The sequence below is a fragment of the Stenella coeruleoalba genome (genome assembly GCF_951394435.1).
Source record: "Stenella coeruleoalba genome assembly, chromosome: X".
Classification (NCBI taxonomy): Eukaryota; Metazoa; Chordata; class Mammalia; order Artiodactyla; family Delphinidae; genus Stenella; species Stenella coeruleoalba.
Window position 1 is genome coordinate 12,263,349 of NC_137152.1, and position 21,883 is coordinate 12,285,231.

A 21,883-nucleotide genomic window follows, 5' to 3' on the forward strand; every position below is an offset into this window, starting at 1 on the left:
TGAGCTGAACAAAGGCACTTTAGTTTAACATTCAGGCAGAGGGGCAGGGTTCCCTGAGGCAGGCCATTACATATGATTATAATAACAAAAGCAAAGGTTAAAAGTCAACAAAGCAGAACGAACATAGTGTCCTATTTAGCTCTTCCCTGTTACACCAATCCTTGCTTTACATTCCCTGACTCTGACAACACACTTTGTTGTTGGCCTCTGTACCTCATTCAGTTCTGTGAACTGTCCTAAGAACGTTATTAGCTAGGTAAGTTAATAAAGCCCTTTCTTTGTTTATGATAGTTTGAGTTGGAGTTTAGTTTTTTGTAACAAAAAGAGTCTTGTCTAATACCCAGTGTGAACACATAAATGGTCTTCAGACAACTGAAACTGAAGCAAATACATTTTTATGAGCCACAATCAGGAGACTAGTTTGTTTAGCCACCAATACATAGCTACTCATATGTTCATGAAACTACCTCATCGTTGTGTCTAGGAAATAAAGGGTATTGCTGGGGCTGGAGGGAGGAGAGGGGGTATATTCCTAGAATGATTCATGAATGAAGAGTCTTGTGGTGCTCCAAGGACACTGGTGCTTCAAGGACAAAGGAAGAACCTGCCTGAAAAAGTTTCAGCATTATACCCCCTACTGGACTCTTAATCGCCCTCATACCATGTTGCTATGGTTACGAAATTCCTGAGCCCACCTGGGCGGGGCCCACCTAGGCAACAGGACCTTTCCCAGATAAGGAAAGGCATATGCCCTGTCCCACTCCCACCCTATAGAAGGAAGGTGCATGTGCCTCAACCAATCAATAAACGAAATTTTCACCTCGGACCATTCCTTTGTTTTCTGGCTATAAAAACTGATCAATAGTACGTGTTCGGGCTCGACTCTCCCAGACTACCAGGAATTCGGCCCGCTGTTCTGGCAGTGACCCTTCCCTCTAATAAATTCTATCTTTACATTCTGCCTCGTGTCTGGAAATTCTTTTCCAACTTGCGTTCAGACCACGACAAGTCTGTTGATGTTGTTGATACCCTTAATGCCTTAAGTTCCATGGTCTTTTTATGTCATCTTGTGAACCCAAACAGAATGTGCAATTATCTATGTAGACTTTCAAGGTTCCTTTCTGGTTTTCTGTTTACCCATCAAATGGAGCTATTCTACCCATTCAAACAGGAGGACCCAATTATGACATTCTACTACTCTTTCTGGACTTCTAGATGCTTCTCATTTGCCTGATGGGAGTTGTTCCTCATAATCTCATCATCCCTGGTTCCTGACCTCTTGCTTTTGGTACCCTGGCTTTGACAGCCTATTTTGGACATGTTTCTCTAGCCTGACACTGACACTTACCTCACCTAGTAGCCTCATAATACGTAAGGGACAACTTCCTTTCCATTAGCCATCACACTAGAGGAAGGAAGGACATCTGACAGTGGAAGGCATGGTATCTTATTGGGCAGGACTTTACTAGCCTAAATCAAAACTTCTTATCAGACCCAGGAATTTTTTCCAGCCTTCCGGAAAAGATTAAATAATCTTTAAAATTATATCATGAGACCATTTACCTACTCTCTTCCATTGTCTCTTTGCCCAAGAACCCAGCCTGCCTTCTGTTCCTTTTCTTCCTCTACTTCTCTCTCCCCATGATAATGGTGACCTTATTTCTGGTCTATAAATGCCCTGGCTCAGGGCCAGAATATAAATGGACAGATAGATGGAGAGATAAACAGTGGGGGAAAAAATTAGAGAGAAAGCCTGTGTGTAAAATGCTTTCATGTAAAACATGGCATCTTTTACTTGGGGATGGAGGGAGGTCTACTTGATTATGAGATTCTTAATTGTGAAGTTTTTTTTCCAATGCAGAAGCTTCTTTAGGGGAGTTGTAAAAACTCAATTAAGATCTCAAACACATTCAGCAGGGTTGAAAGATCAGAGTCTTTCAGTTTTCTCTGGGGTAAAAACAAACCCAAAAAAACTTAGCTACAGAGCAGTGTGGAAAGGGGATGGGTTGCAAATGTTCCTTTTTTCCACAAATTAGTTCAGATGTTAACCCACTGATCCACTGATTTTAAAAAAAAATAGCCTTTTCACTTTCAAAACAGAGGGTGTTAGTAATTTGAGATTGTCACATTAGTTTTTTTGATTTTTCAAATCTCCCGCAAGGCTCTCTCCTTCCTCTTCCTAAATTAAGCGCAACAGTGCCCATCTGGGGGCTGTGAGTATTACGTTTGGAAACCTACTGGGCCACTCAGTTTCCTAAAGCTTCCTCTCAAGTTTAAGGATATTGCTTATTAGTGAAGGGGAGCAAAACATACCACCCCAAAATACGGCCCTTTGACATATGGTTATTTTAAGCTGGTCATTTTTGAGAAACAGCAGACACAGGAAAAGCTCTGAAACCTGAGTAGAAGTTCCCCTTTTGTAAGAGACAAGTCCATTTATAAGGGAAATCTCCATTTGTAAGGATGTCTCCCTCTTAGTACCGGGAAGAGAAAGATGATTCTAAATCTCTAGAAACTGTTAACCACAGAGAAGACAAGGACTTAAATCTGCATAACAACCTTATCCTTGTTTACTGTGCTTTTCCTGGTCACCTCCCACAGCTGGCCTCCCCGCCCCCCAACATCTTCTTTTTAATTGGAGATGTTACTTAAGGTGGCAGCTTTGTACATTTCCGGGAGTTAGTTTCCCTGGGTCTCTCCCCTGTATACAGTAGGTATACATGTTGTTAAACTTGTTTGTTTTTCTCTTGTTATTCTGTCTTTTTATCACAGGAAGGTCTCAGCCAAGAACCTAGAAGGGTGGAGGGAAAATTATTTTTCCTCCACCACATTAGCAAAAAAAAAAAAAAAAAAAAAGATTAAAATTTCTTAAACATTGGCTAGATTCCCAGCAAGTAATATGTAGAATCCTAAAAGGAGACACTCAGGAGAATCAGCAAGCCAATTAAGAATATTTCAAAATGAAGTTTAAAAAAAAAAATCTGTGTTAGAACATAAGATGAATATTTGAGTATGGAGAATTCTCATACAACTGTAGTAATTTAAGAAACTAACTTTATGGGTATTCTGAAACATACAGAACACATCACTTGCAAAGTTGTCTTTTATGCTCATAATTCCTCTTGGAATGGCTTGAGAAAGCAGTTATGAAATTTCCAACTGGGATCCCCATGGCTCCAGCAGTTGTTCCTGGGAACAACTTTTGATTTTCCAGCTTAATGATGCTGATGGTATGATGAGGTATGATTCTTTTCCTCTCCTTGACACTTCAGAAAACATTTTTGCTCTTCTGGCGTATTTTTAAAAATTTTATCTTCTTATTTTTACAGCTTATCTTTCAGAAAAGAATTTTTGAGGCTTTTTTAAAACTAAAAACTGATATAATATTAAGGGGAATGTTATTAAAAGTAAAAAATAACTCCTCACAAATCACCATAGTAACAAAACAATCTAGTTCACCTTGTGAATTTTCTTTTTGTCTGTTTGTATTTATACAGACATATTTTATACAATCCTTCAGAATGCACATGAAATTTGCATATCTGCCCTTTTTACTTACCCTTCTATTGTAAATTTTTAAAATAATATAGTTAATATGTAGATTTATAGTGGACATTTTAAAATCCCTATTGTTAGACATTTTAGATGTTTGTAAATTTTGCTGTTCTAGATATGTTCAGTAGAAGCTCTTAAAGATCTGCAGCCAGCCCAGGTGGAGGGTGAGCTGGGATCCCGCAACCTTGATATTCCTACTGAACTAACCCTATTCCTCACCTGCCTTTTTCCTCTATACATATTTTAGAGATTGTCTTTTACATATTTGTGGTCATCCACAGTAATTTTTGTACAGGCCACTGCTACAGGTCGTGGCCGTGTTAAATGTAAAATATTCACTCTATTGTAGTGGTTTCCAAATTGGGCTCTGAAGACCTTCCCCAAGGCTTCCACTGGAGGGGGTGGGGTGAGTGGCTGGGGCTCTGAATTCCTACCGCAGCTCTAACCAGAAGCAGTGCTGTTCTGCTGGGGCCCAGTATTAAACAAGTTTGAATACAATTGGACTAGATCAGTGAGGTGCACTGTGGTAACACGTGCACACAAGTGGCATCTGTCTGAGGATTCAAAGGCCTCGGTGGTGAGTTAGAGTGCTCTCCACAGGGGCCAAACATGTCTCAGAGATGTGGGGCATCCACACTTGCCCTGAGTTGTAAAAGAGAGCATGCTCACTGGTACCTCATTTTTGCTTTCCTGCAAGCCATTTTCCAAAGTGCAGCCAGAGAAATCTTACTGAAGATAGGACACAACAGCTCTCAATAACAAGAGTCACAATATGCAAAGAACTAGTTCTAACCCCAAACTTCCTTCTGTAAAGTTTGGAAAATCTCTTATAGAAAAGACAAGGAGAGGCTCTTGCTGCACCCACTTTACCAGACCTGAGCAGAGAATTTTGGTTAAAAAAAAAAGTTTACCTTAACCAGCTTGGTCAGAGGTCACGGGATCTCAGCTGCAGTCTCTCAACCAGCTCATCCTCAGTTATCAAAACTGTTGGGAGGAAATGGTTTTTCTCTTCTAACTTGGGTCAATTGGTTGGGGACCTACAAATAAACAGATTAACAGGAGAAGAAACAAATTTTACTTACATGGGCTTGTAAGTAAATTTACAAAATTTACTTACAAATTACTAATGCTCAATAATTAGTAATTCGAGGGGAGGAGCCAGAGATAAAGGTTTGTAAATCAATTTACTGAAAGGGGGTGGTTGTTTAGGGCTTCAATGGGAAAGTATGGAAGGGTCTTTTAGGCTTTTGTTGATAACAGACAGCTGAATTCACACTTCCTGGTACTAAGGGTCAGTCTTTTCCCAATCAGGAAACTCCCTTGGAGGCGGAGCAGTTATTGGCAGCTGTATTTGGGCGAGGCTCTGCTTAAGTTTAAATAACATTTTCTGTGGCTTCTATTGCCCAGATGTTTTCCCTTTAAAGTAATTTTCATACCACTTTGCCAGGCTATCCGTCCCTTCAGTATTTAGAATTCATAAAAGTTACTGTTGAAAAGGAGAGTCACACATCTAAGTTGTTCCAAGAATACTTGAAAGTTCCCAACAACTGAATCAAGTAACAAAAAATTAATTTCCCTTTAATTACAACAAGGACATTGACAAAACTGGTTTATCTGTTTCAGAAGAATTAATTTGACTTTGGAGAAAAAATATATCAGTCTCAAAACTGCATCTGTTCCAGTCAAGCGAATTCACTAACTCTTGTATCAACTCAGTACATTAGCATTTCATTTAAAGGAGTATTATGGGGCTTTCCTGGTGGCACAGTGGTTAAGAATCTGCCTTCCAATGCAGGCGACATGGGCTCGAGCCCTGGTCTGGGAAGATCCCACATGCCGTGGAGCAACTAAGCCCATGCGCCACAACTACTGAGTCTGCGCTCTAGAGCCCATGAGCCACAACTACTGAGCCCACGTGCCTACAACTACTGAAGCCCGAGTGCCTAGAGCCTGTGCTCCGCAACAAAAGCCACCGCAATGAGAAGCCCATGCACCGCAGTGAAGAGTAGCCACTCTTGCCATAACTAGAGAAAGCCCGCGCCCAGCAACGAAGACCCAACACAGCTGAAAATAAATAAATTTTTTAAGAAAAGGAGTAAAAAAGGAGTATTGTGTAAAGCAAAAAGTAACTCAAATTTATCGATATCAATAAAGCATTCTTTCAAATTTTTTCTTGTGTCCACATTTTGAGTGTCCAGTAGCCACATGTGACTAGTGGCTATCATACTGAACAGTGCAGTTCTAGACACACTAATCTTTTAGTCCATCTCATGCTCTAGATTCCTCTTGCCTCAAGGACTTCTTACATGTTCTTTATTCCTTCTGACAAATCCTCAACTTTCTGCTGGCCTAACTCTATCTCTTCCTTGACATCGGTTAAATGTTATAGTCTTACAGAGGCTCTCCCTTACTCCCAAATCTAACTTGGGACTCTTGTTCCACTTTCTCAGATTATCCTGTACATTTTCCTCCTAACCCTTGCCACAGTTACAAATGTGCTCTCAATATGCAGTTTGTCATTTAATATCATCACACTGGAAGCTGTGTCTGCTTTGTTTATCACCAAATATCTTGCGCCTTGCATAGTGCTCAGCACGTGTAGAAACTAAGTAAGTAGCTGTTCAACAAATAAATCAGAGGAAGAGAAGAGACTAGGTAATATAAAAGACCACAGAGAATATAAGGTCTCTGAGAAATCTATCTCCTGCCCTGCAATATGAAGTTGCAAATCATATGATTTATGGAATTTTGTCACCCATGTATGTTGACAAGAGTGATATTGGAATGGATTTTGTTAATATACTGAGGTGACTTGGGATAAATCAGGCAAAGTTGAAATGTAAAATGTCGTGATGACAATAAAACCACCACTTAATTACTCTCTTCAGTACACAGACCTCTCACTGTCGTGGCCTCTCCCGTTGTGGAGCACAGGCTCCGGACACGCAGGCTCAGCGGCCATGGCTCACGAGCCCAGCCGCTCCGTGGCACGTGGGATCCTCCCGGACCTGGGCACGAACCCGTGTCCCCTGCATCGGCAGGCGGACTCCCAACCACTGCACCACCAGGGAAGCCCTAATTACTCTCTTATTTCATGCCTTGAGAATGAAGGATACAGATTAGCTCATCTACAGAAACGTTCCATGATCTTTGCCTGATCTCTTTGACATGACTTAAGGGAATGCATGGGGAGGAAAAAGCTTTCCTCCACCCTCTTAAGGTCCCCCGCTGGGTCTGAAATTAGACTGTCAAAGATAAACAGGAGAAAAACATAAATTTATTTAAGTTTTAACTTTCCTCGGAGTCTTCACAAGGAAATTAAGACTCAAAGAAGGTTAAACCTGAGTATTTTTATGCTAGGTTTGATGAAGACTGGAAAGTCATAGAAAGGTATGAGAAGACAAAGAGCATGAGCTAAGTGTAGTAAACTGGGCAAAACTTAGCAAGGCCTGTTCATTCAGATTACTCTTTGTGTCCATTTGTCTTCAGAGATAAGGATGCTCCTTTCCTTTGGGTATAGGGAGGGCACCTCTTATGTGGGGTTTTTATGATCTGCGTCAGGAGACGGTCAGAAAGTTCTGACACGTGTCAATTCTCATATTCCCTCAGCTTAAAATATTCAATATGCCAAAGTGCCATATTTTGGGGTAGCATGTTCTGAACTCCATCAGAAAACAGTAGAAATAAATTATAGTCTTACAGTGATAATAAGAAACCAAAAAGCATTTGTTATTCAATTGTAACAAAAACAGAAAAGCATAAATTTTCATAAGTTGTCACAATGTGAATACACCCATGTAACCACAGCCAAGTCAAGAAATAGTACATTAAAAATATCATCAAGAAAGTGAAAAGACAACCCACAGAATGATAAAAATATTTGCAAGTCATTTATCTGGTAAGGAACTTGTATCTAGAATATATAAAGAATGCATATGACTAAATAATAAAAAGACAGCACAATTAAAATATGGGCAAAGGATTTGAGTAGACGTTTCTCCAAAGAAGATATACAAGTGGCCAATAAGCACATAAAAGATGCTCAACATCATTAGTCATTAGTGAAGTGCAAATCAAACCACGATGAAGGGCTTCCCTGGTGGCGCAGTGGTTGAGAGTCCGCCTGCCGATGCAGGGGACACGGGTTCGTGCCCCGGTCCGGGAAGATCCCACATGGCGCGGAGCGGCTGGGCCCGTGAGCCATGGCCGCTGAGCCTGCGCGTCCGGAGTCTGTGCTCCGCAATGGGAGAGGCCCGCATGCCGCAAAAAAAAAAACAAAAAACAAAAAACCACAATGAAATACTACTTCACTCCCACTATGATGGCTATAATCAAAAAAGTGGACAATAACAAGTGATGTTGAGGATGTGGAGAAATTGTAACCTTCATATATTGCTGGTGGGAATGTAAAATGGTGTAGCCACTTTGGAAAAAAGTTTGAGAGTTCCTCAGAAAGTTAAACATAAGTTGCTGTACAGCTCAGCAATTCTGTTCCTAGGTATTGATCCAGTGAAAACACATGTCCACACAAAAAACTTGTACATGAATGTTCATAGCGGCATTATTAATAATCAATAAGTGGAAACATTCCAAATGTCTATTATCTGATGATTGGACAAATAAAATATGGTATATGCATAGAATAGAATATTATTGAGCAATAAAAAGAAACAAAGTGCTTTAACAATCTTGACAACATTATGCTAAATGGAAGAAGCCAGTCACAAAAGATCACATACCATGTGATTCCATTTATATGAAATGTCCAGAATAGGAAAATTCCTAGAGATACAAAGTAGGTTAGTGGTTGCCTAGAGCTGGGTGGGGAGGGGTGTTTGGGAATGACAGCTAATAGGTACCAGATTTCTTTTAGTGGGGAAGAAAATATTTGAAAGTGAAATTGTGGTGATGGTTGCACAACCCATGAATATGCTACAAAAACACACTGAATTATACACTTGACATATGTGAATTATATGGTATATGAATTATATCTCAATAAAGCTGTTAAATGAGAAGAAAAAAGAAATAGAACATTATCAACACACAGGAAGCTTCTCTGTCTTACATTAAGTTCCCTGGAAACAGAACCGGAGATGGTGATTCTTTCTTTTTTTTTTTTTTAAGTTATTTATTTATTTAGGCTGGGTGTGTCTTTGTTGCTGTGCGCAGGCTTTCTCTAGTTGCGGCGAGCGGGGGCTACCCTTCGTTGCGGTGCCCAGGCTTCCCACTGCAGTGGCTTCTCTTGTTGCGGAGCATGGGCTCTAGGCGCGCGGGCTTCAGTAGTTGTGGCGTGTGGCTACAGTAGTTATGGCTCACAGGCTCTAGAGCACAGGCTCAGTAGTTATGGCACACGGGCTCAGTTGCTCTGCGGCTTGTGGGATCTTCCTGGACCAGGGATCGAACCCATGTCCCCTGTGTTGGCAGGCAAATTCTTAACCACTGCGCCACCAGGGAAGCCCAAAATGGTGATTCTTGTGCAAGTGATTTCCTGAGGGAGCGCTCTTAGGAGGAGTTGACTTTGGAAAGCAGGAAAAAGCTAAATGTGGTCTCAGCTGAGAACCAGCCTCAGCCTGATCCAATGAGGAGCTCTGCAACATGAATAGTACCACAGTGTGGTCCCATATGGAAGCAAGGGAGTTGGCTTTTTTTAATATCCTTGTCAGTCAACAGACAGTCCTTGGCTGTGAGCTGTGTGTGTGTGACTTCCTGCATAAGTCAGCTTTCTTTTGACCAAAACCCATTCTAAAAGGGGGCAGCTGTGATCTATTAGCAGCTGATAATCACAACAGCTGGAGGATGACGCCCCAGCCAGTGCTGAGGATCTGGGCAGGGCAGCAACAGTGACCACTACATCCCCTCATGCTCCCTCCCATTATTATAATCTTGATACTTTGCAATTTTTTCCTTCAGCTAGATTGTCACTTCAGCACACAATTTATGAGCAATCTGATTTATCTCAGTGTTTTACCTCTTAGAAAACTGTGCTTTCACACCGGGGCTATTACATGCCTGTTCTATGTCAAACAATGTGTTAGATAAACTCCAGTCTTCCATGAAAATGAATAGCACAGGCCTATTTACTTAGCATCAACATAAGTGATTTCAGACATTATTTCCTCTAAGAAAACCAAGAGAGCCATAAAAACAGAGACCATGAAGGTAGGAAAGAAAAAAAGAACTTTCTCGTAGAAGAATACTGACAGCATGTCTCCCACTTCCTCATCAATGTCCCTGATGACAGTATTTCTGTGGCAATAGGAATATTCACCAGGAAACTTGGGCTTATGAGAAGCCAAGAGGGTTTTTGATGCTGAACTGGCCAATGTCCCTGAGCTCATGAATAAGCCCTAAGAGAGAACTGGCTCCAGGAAAGTTGAAAAAAGAAAAATAAAAGTTTCATTTAAGCTTAAGGAGAAAACCAAGGTTAGAGTGTGTATGAGTTTTCTACTGCTGCATAACAAAGTACTATGGACACAGTGACTTAACCCACATTTATTAACTCACAATTTCTGTGGGTCAGTAGTCCAGGTCCTACTTAGCTGGGTCCTTTGCTAAGAGTCTCACTAAGCTACAATCAAGGCATCAGCTGGCACTGCAATCTCATCTGGAGTTTGGAGTCCTCTTCCAAGCTCACGTATTGTTGGCAGAATTCAGGTCTTTGTGGTTGTAGGGCTGAAGCCCTCAGCTTCCTGTTGCCTGTCAGCTGGAGACTGCCTTCAGCTCCTAGAGGCCACCCACAGTTCCCTGCCACATGGCCCTCTCCATAGGCAGTTCACAACATGACTGCTTCTTCAAGGCCAGTGGGAGAGTCTCTCTCTCCAGTCCGCTGAGACGGAATCTTATGTAACATGAAGTAGTCAAGAGAATGACATTGTTACCGAATCCAAACTCCGTCTGCTTGCTGCATGACAGGCCAATAATCAGGAGACAAGGTGTTGAGGCAAAGAATAGCAACTTTATTCAGAAAGCCGGACATTCGAGAAGATGGCAGACTAATATCCCAGAGTACCATCTTATTGGGGTCTGGATGTCACTTTCTTTTATAGAACAGAGAGGGGGAGGATGTGAGGAAATAAATTAAAAAGGCCATTAGTGTTGCAAAGTATCTCCTGGCTTGGCCAGCATCGGGGAGGGGATGTATTAATTTCTTCTTTTTGCAGCCATTCACAGGTGGACAGGGTCAGAATGTCTCCCTGTGAGCTGAACAAAAGCACTTTAGTTTAGCATTCAGGCAGAGGGGCAGGGTTCCCAGAGGCAGGCCATAATGTATGCTTACAGCTATAGATAGCATCCTTTTAGTGACTATAGTAACATAGTGAGTATAGTAACAAAAGCAACGAAAAGCAAGTTAAAGTAAAAGAAACAGATCCAACTCTTCCCTATTACAACATCCCAGCACAGTTGCTATGTTCAGTTGGTTAGAAGCAAGCGACAGTTCCCACTCACACTCAATGAGGGGAGTGGTCAGTTATTACAAGGGTGTGACTCATTGGGAGTCACCTTAGGATGTGTTGGACACAGATAAAACCTATTGTTAAGTTTCTTCAGTTGATTTAAAACTTGCTCTATGTATCTATCTTAAAAATAGTTTAATCATTATATTTTGCTTTTAAAATAAAAAAAGGTGGGTTTTTTTGTAAAAATAATTGAATATGGCTTCTTATCTCACTCTGGATATCCATGGGCTACAGGGAGGTCCTACATGGTCTAGTTTCCTGATTATCAGATAACAGCATGCTGTCCGGGAGGAAGAAGTTTTCCTCCACCCTTCTGGGTTCTTCTGGCTGGTCTAAGAATTAACTTGACATGAGACAAATTAACAGGAGAAAATTAAACAAAAGTGTAATAACATGTATATATGGGAGAGACCCAGAAAAACTGAGTCACTCACCCAAAAGGCCGAAACCCTCATCTTAAATACCATCTTCAACTGAAGGCAAAAGAGAATGTTGGGGTTAAGGGTTTGGGACACCAAAGGGGAGGAAGGCAATTGACATGGAGATGGAAAAGCAAATGTTTGGTAGACAAATGTTTGCTGGGCCAGAGATAGTGGGACACAGAGAGGAATTTTAACAAACAGACTTGGCTAGGTTCCACCGTGTCTACATGCCTGGTTCATACCATAGTTATGTATGGTGACAGCTCCCTTCCTGGAACAGGTCCTCCATCTACATTCTTTAGGCAGCTAGGGGGAAGGTCAAGGTTCTTCCTGAGTCTTTTGAGCCTTGATTGTTTTCAGCTCAAAATAATATGCATGCCAAAGAGACTTTTTGGAGTGGCAAATTTTGCTCCCCTACAATGCCATGGTTCCAGGCACATATTAGGTACTCAATAAATATAGGTTGACTAAATAAACAAACACATGAAAAGAAGTATTTTCCATGCATACAGCATACACCTGTTTTTTTTTAATATCAAAGAGCAATATCCTAAGTATGTGCTTTCAGCCCAGCTTCCCTGCTTATGGAGAAACCAGGAGGAAACCAGTAGCCTCTTGAGTGCAAAAATGACAGTAGTATTAAAAGTTATATCTTGGCTACAGTTTGTGGCACGCACAATGGGATTCAAGGTCAGCTACGCACTCTTCTAAAAAGATTAAGTAATATTGGGTTTGCAAAACCATAGGCAATATAAGTGCCCAGAGTGTTACATCTCTGAGTCACCATTTCTTGGATTAAGAGCCCTGTATGGTTTGTATCAGGTTGATCACTGATGGAATGTTATATGCACATATGAGTACAATCCTACTGGGGCCAACCCAAAGCAGAGATGAGTTTCTTAGGCCAGTGAGTACATTTCCAAGTTATTACTCAAGGCAAAACATATTTGAAGTCAATTTCCAGCTCTTAGGGAAAAGATAGCCAGCATAAATGAGAGAAAAATGTATTTTATCTTAAAGTATCATCTGACTCCTCCAGTGACAATAGCCAAGGGTTTTATTATTTGCAGTATCTCACTATGAGTGAAACAAAGTAATGGAGCATTCAATTATCTATTCTGTTGAGTTACTCCTTGGTAAGAAAAAGTTATATGTCCATAATTATGGTGGTTAATTGTATGTGTCAATTTGACTAGGCCACATGAGTGCCCAGATATTTGGTTAAACATTATTCTCGATGTATCTGCGATGGTATTTCTGGATGAGATTAACATTTAAATTGGCAGACTGACTAAAGCAGATTGTACTCCCTAACGTGGGTGGGCCTCATTCAATCAGTTGAAGGTCTGGAGGGAACAAAGAGGCTGACTTTCCCACAAGTAAGAGGGAGCTCCTCCTGCCTGAGTGCTTTTAGGTGAGTGGTCTTTTCCAGACTCCAGACTCACACCGAAATATCAGCTTTTTTGGGGTCTTGAGTCTGTCAGCTTTCCAACTGGAGCTTACATCATCAGCTTTCCTGGTCCTCAGGTCTTTGGACTCAGACTGGAACTACACATTGGCTCTCCTGGTGTCCAGTTTTCTGACTACAGATCTTGAGGCTTCTCAACCTCCATAATCATATGATCACATGAATATATTTATGTAAATTATATATATAACTCGTATTGGTTCTGTTTCTCTGAAGATCCTTGACTAATACAATCATATAATGCTGGTAGGATTAATACAGCTTAAAGTGTGATAATGAATGTGTTTGGCAATTATTTACTTTTCCCAGGTTGCCTCCCTATAAAATCTTTCCCTACCTCCTAAATTCCATTCCAGTGGCTGTTTCAAACTTTATAGTTCCTCTCAGGTCCCCAAACTAATTTTGCTCAGTCTCGGACAATGAGCCAGGTCTCAGTTTCAATGAACTCCATGTCTTGGCCCACCTGGCATCCCTTGTCTCAAGGTCATAGTACGTGTCAGATAGCCCTTTCCATACAGTCTGTGCTTGTGCTCTCACCCTCTCTCTTGTTATTTCAGGCCTAGGAAGGGGAAATTGGGACCGGTTGCTGAGTTCTGGGTTGCTACAGCATCCCTTGTGTGATTTTCCTACTCCTTAACTCACATCTTCATATACGTCTCTCTCTTTTTTTTAACTTTTTATTTTGAAAAAATTAAAGACTCACAAGAACTTGCAAAAATAGTACAGAGAGGTTCTGTGTACCTTCACCCAGCTTCCCCTGATGATAACATCTTACATATATAAGGGTATCAAAATACACTGATACAGGGCTTCCCTGGTGGCGCAGTGGTTGGGAGTCCGCCTGCCGATGCAGGGGACGCGGGTTCGTGCCCCCGTCCGGGAGGATCCCACATGCTGTGGAGTGGCTGGGCCCGTGAGCCATGGCCACTGGGCCTGTGTGTCCGGAGCCTGTGCTCCGCGACGGGAGAGGCCACAGCAGTGAGAGGCCCGCGTACCGCAAAAAAAAAAAAAAAAGACAAAAAACACTGGTACAATACTATTGACTAGACTATAGACCTTACTCAGATTTTGTCAGTTTTCACGTTCACTCATGTGTTTGTGTGTAGTCTTATAAAATTTTATCACATGTAATCACCACCACAATCAAGATATGAATGAATCCATCTGTACACAATCTGTTTATTAAATTCTTCTCAAATTACCCAATTTGAGCATGCCTTCCTGTTTCCTGCCAGCATCCCTACTGATGGACCCTTAAAAGATTTTCAACATTCTGAGGGTGGAAAGGGTCTGTCCTTTTGTTTCTGGATGAAGGCCAAGAAGGTAGCAAGCCTCTGAGAGAGAAGGGTGCAGTGTGGCAGCTGCAAAGTAAAAATGACAATTGGGCCCCTCTTGGCAAAGAATATCGGAGATAGTTTCCAGAGTGATATGCAAGATAATCTGAAGGTTTTATTTTATGGCAATTGTTCTCAAGCCTAACTGTGTATTAAAATCACCCAGAGACATTTTAAAAAATCAATCAATCAATCAAACAAACAATCAAACAAAACCAAAACAGAGACTTGGACTCCATCCCCAGAGGTTCTGATTCATTTTGTCCAAGGTGTAGTCTAAGGATTGAAACTTTTTACAAGTTCCTCAGGTGATTCTAATGTACAGCCAAGGTTGAGAACTCGTGTTTTATGACTTTGGGTTTTGCATCTTAATTAGAAAAGCCACTCCTACTCAAGATTATACTTTTAAAAAAGACAACTTGAACTTTCCTGTGTATTTGCTTTAATTTTTTATTAAATTAAAATCTTTAATACTTCTTAAATTTATTTTTGTTGGAGGGAGTGAGAAATAAATTTATTTTATTATTTTCCCCAGACAGGTATTTTGTTGTTCTAATATAATTTATTGAATAATCCATATTCTTGCTACTGATACAAAATGTTACTCCTATCATTTACTAAATCCTTGAATTATTTTACTCTATTTCTGTATTCTCTTTTTTTATATTGATCTTTCTATTAAGTGCCTGAATCAAACTATTTTCATTATAGTCATTTTATCATACTTTATTTTCTGATAGAAGTAGAAAGACGATATTCTTAAGTTAATACATCTTTAAATTGATTCCAATTCTTTGTGTTCTGCAGTGGAGGTCTAAAATTTTCTTCAGTATAGATTCTCTACTACAAATAGGTTAAAAAAGATTTTTTTAAAATATCTTTATTGAGGTATAATTGCTTTACAATGGTGTGTTAGTTTCTGCTTTATAACAAAGTGAATCAGCTATACATATACATATATCCCTATATCTCCTCCCTCTTGTGTCTCCCTCCCACCCTCCCTATCCCACCCCTCTAGGTGGACACAAAGCACCGAGCCTATCTCCCTGTGCTATGCGGCTGCTTCCCACTAGCTACCTACCTTACGTTCGGTAGTGTATATATGTCCATGCCACTCTCTCACTTTGTCCCAGCTTACCCTTCCCCCTCCCCGTGTCCTCAAGTCCATAAAAAAGATTTTTAAATATTGAATCACTAAGTTGTATCAACTATACTTAAATTTCCTAAAAAAAGATTTTTAAAGAAGTGGATCAGCTCCCCATTTAACTAAAATTAATTTTGAGCCAGAGGCAAAAAAAAAAAAAAGCCTATGTAACTTACCCTTGAGCATAAATGAAGAAAATGAGTGTTTGACTTGTATAATTTCTTAGAATAGAACATTTCTTTATTATCTGGCCTGATTAGCAAATGTGTGCTACTTTATCAAGAATTCTGGTATATCATACAGAGAGTAGTAATTTTCAAAACCTAAAACCTAATAAAATACTAAACATTAAACCAATAAATCAAAAAAAAATTTTTTTTGAAGACTCAAGCTACATGACACTGTAATGGCATGATGCACTATAGATGTTAATGGGAAGTTTAGGTGAGAAAATGTCAGATAAAAATGACTTTTCAGAAAGCAGGGACTCCCCACAAAGACTCCGGATGAAAGTTGCTCATTTTTTACCAACTTTACTGAAAGATTAAAGTCCTAGAATAGAACTAGCCAGCCATGAGATACAGAGAAACTTGGATTGCTAAAATAAATGATGGGATGAATCCATGTCAAGACCTAAATGCTGCAATATATTCTAAAGTTTTAAATATTCAGAACTGACTGATCTGAATCAATCTGCAAGGAGTCCTTCCTTCATATCCAAAGCTGTACCAAAAGAATTTCTAGACTAATTGTGTTTCAGCTAAAGATTTTTAATCATTTAAATGGACATTATTTGTGATTTCACGAAGAGTTAACATTTTTAAGGTAAATGGTGAAAATTCTGGAATAGGAAGAAGGGAAACACCTACATAAACTTTAGAAATGCTGCTTGGATATGCACACGGAAATCAGTAGGAATATTATAAATTGTAAAGAAATAGCCATGACTGAGCAATGCTTTTTATGTAACATAGGAGAAATTGAAATATTCACAGCTACTATATGTGTGTATATATGTGTGTGTGTGTATGTGTGTGTGTGTGTGTGTGTGTGTGTATATATATATATATATATATATATGCATATATATGTACATTTATACCTAAGTATATGCAAGTATACAATGTCTGTAATTAGGTTAGAGCATTCTTTTCTTTGGGACATAAATAGGCAAGGATGAATCTAAGGGTAACATTTCTGGGGCTACATCACTAGCAAATATTGGCCTACCTGAGTGTAGAAAGTTAATTTTAAACAACTTTTGTATTGAGTACTATTGAAGTCATATTGTTTTGTCTTCCCTTGACTTGTAAGCTACTTACTTACAAAAAGTAGGTTGGCTCATTGTACCTAAACATGTTTTCTTTAAAACAGGAGTGTCTTATCCTCATGGTAAATAAGACACGAGAGTAGCCGCCTCCTCCCACCCTCCAAATGTGAGTTTATTTGAGGTTGGACTCTAAGTGGATTAGGTACATAGAGATGCTGGAAAAGTGTAGTCTCGGCATCCTGTTCCTCTGTGATTGGTTTTATCATCATTAAATCACTTTAGATGCAAAAAAAAAAGAAAGGAGTAGCCCCTCCCCCGACCTTTAAAAAACACAGCTGTCTGTTTACTTTTGAATACCTTATTGCGGATTGCTGGAAACTAGTCAGCGCTGGAAACTGGTCAGTGTGGTTTGGAAATCAAAGGCTGACCAGTGAGACCTTGCCATTGCTGTTGGACAATGCCTGTGTCCCACCAGCAGCTTCCTTTCTTCTTCTAAGACAGAATCAATCATTGTTCACGCTTGCTTTCTGGTCAAACACAATCAACTGATTTTCCTCTGTGTGCCAGACAGTATCAGGAGAGTACTAGAGCGTTCCAACCAGCACACTTTTTTGCCTTCTATGTGAATAGCAGGGTAAATTCCTAGGAAGCGTTTAATTTAGCACTTTGACAGTATGTATTTGCATTTTGACCACAAAATAACTAAGCTATTTATAACTATGCAAATAGTGTATAATTATGACTTGGTTTTACATTCTCAATACTGTCATAACACTGAAAAATATTTATTATGATTACCTTTATGGATCAAGTCTTTTTATATTTCCAGTAAGCGGACAAAAATACCCTTTAGTATTTATAGCTGAGCATCTGTAAATCTGCTATTTATTTCTGCCAATTTGGGGTGGGGGGTGTCCATAAGCCTAATATAATTTAAAGAGCTTTCCTCCTTTTAATTTTCTGCAGGGAAACCAGACTCAAGAGATGAAAGAATACAGGAAACATTTCTGTGCGGTCACACACAGAAATTCCTTTATAGGAATAAAGGTCATCTAAGTTTTCTTACTGTCAAACATTTTGTGTGGCTTGGAGGTGTTATAAATGTGAAATGGAAAGTTACTTTTTCTTCCTAGTGCGTAAGAGCAGGACTACCTACATAATTTGTGAAAATGCAGGGGCCCTTGTTCAAAACTTATTAAGAATTTCAAGACAGCAACAACAGAACATTAAACCAATGGAGGGGAACAGAATTTGCCAACCCCAAATATGTCTCTTTGGCATAAGGATTATCTTCAACTGGTTATTTTCAATAAACAGCAGACACAGTAGAAACTCTGAAACCAAGTAGGAATTACCCTTTTGTAAGAGACATTTACAATTATAAAGGAAATCTCCATTTGTAAGGGTGTCTCCTTCTCTGGACTGGGAGCAGAAAGATGACTCCAAATCTCTAGAAACTCCTATCGATGAGGAAGGCAGAGACTTAAATCTGTGTACAGCCTCATCCTTGTTTACTGTGCTTTGCCTGATAACCTCCCCAAACTGGTCTTCCCCATGCCAGCATCTTCTGTCTTTAGCTGGAGGGTTAGGGTTAGGGTTAGGGTTTAGGGTTAGGGTTAGGGTTAGGGTCATGGGTCTCTCCCACCTATACTGGAGGTATACTTGTTATAAAACTTCTGTTTGTTTTTCTCCTATTAATGTGTCTTTTATTACGAGTTGTGGGGAGGTGTCTCAGTCAAGAACCTGTAAGGGCAGAAGGAAAATTATATTTCCTCCCCTACACCAAGCATGGAGTCTGTTTTGTTTTTTTTTCAAATTGAAGTATAATTGATTTACAATATTGTGTTAGTTTCAGGGATAGAACATAGTGGTTCCGGTTTTTTGCAGACTATATTCCATTATAGGTTATTACAAGATATTGGGTATAATTCCCTGTGCTCTACATTAAATCCTTGTTGCTTATCTTCTGGTTTGTATCTGGTAATCCCATACCAAGCATCGAGTCCTTCTAAGCATAGGCATCTGTCTGACTGCGCAGTTCTACAAATTATTATAAAAATGGGAATAATCCAGGAATGATCTGAATAGACTTTGCTAAAAACTCATGGTTACAAGACTGTGAACAAAGACCAGCATTGTGTAGAATGATTTGTGAATATTTAACAGGCTTCTCAGACAGATAAAGGCACATCAAATACTTACCTTCAGAGGTGGGTCATAAGGCTGTAGTGAAATAAATGTAACAATAGAAACACTTGGAAATGGTAAAAGCAGGCGATATATAAATATATATTTTTTTAAATCTTGGCAGTGGTCTTTTTTTAAAATTAATTAATTAATTTTTGGCCGCGTTGGGTCTTTGTTGCTGTGCGCGGGCTTTCTCTAGTTGCGGCGAGGGGGGGCTACTCTTCGTTGCGGTGTGCGGGCTTCTCATTGTGGTGGCTTCTCTTGTTGTGGCCCACGGACTCTAGGCGCGTGGGCTTCAGTAGTTGTGGTGCACGGGCTCAGTAGTTGAGGCTCGCAGGCTCTAGAGTGCCAGCTCAGTAGTTATGGTGCACGGGTTTAGTTGCTCTCCGGCATGTGGGATCTTCCCAGACCAGGGATTGAACCTGTGTCCCCTGCACAGGCAGGTGGATTCTTAACCACTGTGCCACCAGGGAAGTCCCGCAGGCTATATTTTTATATCATTTCGTAGTTCATTTGTATTCATATATGCTATTTAATTCTTACAACGAGGTGAAATAGGAAAGAAGAAATAAGTTGCCCAAGAGTAACTAACTGCTTGCAGAACCAGGACTCATAAAGATCTCCTTATTCTATAGAGCAGGGGTAGACAAACTATAGCTGTGTACCAGATCTAGCCTGCTGCCTGTTTTTATAAATATAGTTTTATTGAAACACAGTTGTGCTCATTTAGCTAAGTATTATCTGTGGCTGCTTTCACATTACAATGACAGATTTGAGTAGCTGTGATAGAAACCATGTGCCCACAAAGCCTAAAATATGTATTTTCTGTCCCTTTACAGAAAAAGTTTGCCAACTGCTGTCATAGAGAACTATACCATAACTAAAACGTGGGATTCTGAACTGGGAAAATTGCTTCTTTATCCCAGAAGTTGTGCTTTTGCATTCAAGCTGAATATACTTTTTGTTTCTAAGTATGAGTACTTTATAATTAGCAGGTGCCTATTGATGGACATTTAAGTCTTTACCAATTTTTTAAATTGTAAATGATGCTATAGTAACTATTCTTAAACAGCAGCTTTTTTAAAAATTCAATCATTTATTCAACAATATTTAGGTTAAAGTTTTCTTTCAAATCATAAAGAATTCCCCCACCCTTCCCCCAATAAGTATTTATAGAACAACAACAACAAAAAAACATGAAGGATTCACTTTTATAGGAATTGTCCTCCCACTGTAAACAACTAAAAAATAAGATAAAACATATAAAACAACTGTTTTCAGACATTCTATTTAGGCAGTACAAGAATGTGAACTCTGAGAGACAGAAAACAAAAGAGGTGAGCCTTATGATTGGTCCAGATAACTGGCTGGAGTCAGTTTCCAGGACAGTCTGGGAACAGAGAACGCAAAGAGAGGATGGTAATCTTGCTGAGTTGAGAAGCCTGAGCTTGGAGTTAAACAGCAACTTTTAACACTTGTTAGGTTCTTAATCCCCCTGCAGGATGATTCCTGAAGAGGAATGTATGTGTCAAATAGCATGCGCTTTATCAATGTTGAGTAGTCTTGTACAAGTTGACAAAATTGTACAGTTTGGCACAGTTCTGCCAGATGGCCATAGAGAACAGGTTCACCAGGTTGCCCCACCAGCAGTGCACGAGGATCCCTGCGTCTCTGCATCCTGCCTTCCCCTGGCGTTATCCAGCTGCTTTATTGTTGCCAGTGATTGTCCAGCCATAGAGCATTGTTGTGTTGATTTGCATTTCTCTTCATGGATTTACATATCTAAATGGATTTACATATCTCTTCATGTTATTTGTTGGCCCTTTGGCTTTTGATTTCTGTAAATTGCCTATGTACCATTAAGCTTGCTGCCTTTTTCTAATTCATTTTTAGGAGTTTCTTGAAAATGTTGGCTATTCCTTCCTTGTCAGTTTTAGGCATTGCACATATCTTCTTCCAGTTTGTCATTTGTTCATTGATGTTGTTCATGCTGTTCTTCATTGCACAGATTCCCTTAAATCCAATTAATCACACTGCTTTGTCTTACGGTTTATGCTTGTGAAGTTTTATTTAAGGAGCTCTCCGCTCCTAATTTGCAAAGATATCCTCTTGCTTTTTCATCTATTAAGTTTGTAGTTTAACATTTCATATTTGTGTATTAGTGTGTGCATTAGTACAGCTTTATCTTCTTCATTCGTGAGCCATTTCCCCCCCAATGTCATCTATTAAACAACTTTTCTTTTCCCATTTACATGTGGTACCATCTTTATGGTATATTGTCTTTATACATATGCCTCTGTGGAATATGAAGTTCCATTCTTAGCCCATTTTCCTTCTCATTCTGAAATTTCTACCTTAGAAATCTTAACTTTGCCCCTGCCCCCTTTAGTATCCTGATGCCTTGTACATTTGTATCTCTAACCTTGATCCTTCCTTCAAGTTTGAAACTTGTGTATATACCCTGCTTCTGGCTATCTCCCCTACAGGTACCACAAACTCAAAGTATTATAAAATAAACTCATTATCATCTGTACTGCAAACCTGCTTCTGTATTCTCTGTTTCAGTGGGTGGCGTCACCATCACCCATCACCCATTCCGGTTGACAGCCTTGATTCTTCCCTTGTCCTGATCCCCAACATCCCATTGTTGGGGAGGAAGAAAATTTCCTCTACCCTCTAGGTTCTTCTGACTGGTCTAAGAATTAACTTGACGTGAGACAGATTAACAGGAGAAAATCAAACAGAGTTTACTAACATGTGTACATGGGAGAGACCCAGGAAAACCGAGTCACTCGCCCAAATGGCCAAAACCTTTACTTTAAGTACCATCTTCAGCTGAAGACAAAAGAGGATGTTGGTGGTGAGGGTGTGGGACTTCCAAGGGGAGGAAGGCAATTCACATGGAGATGGGAAAGCAAATGTTTTGTAAGTAAATGTTTGCTGGGCCCTGCGGAGACAATGGGACACAGAGTGGACTCTGATCTCTGAGTTTCCCCCACCACACCTAGTCCATATTCTTCGCAGATATGTCTGCTGATAGCTC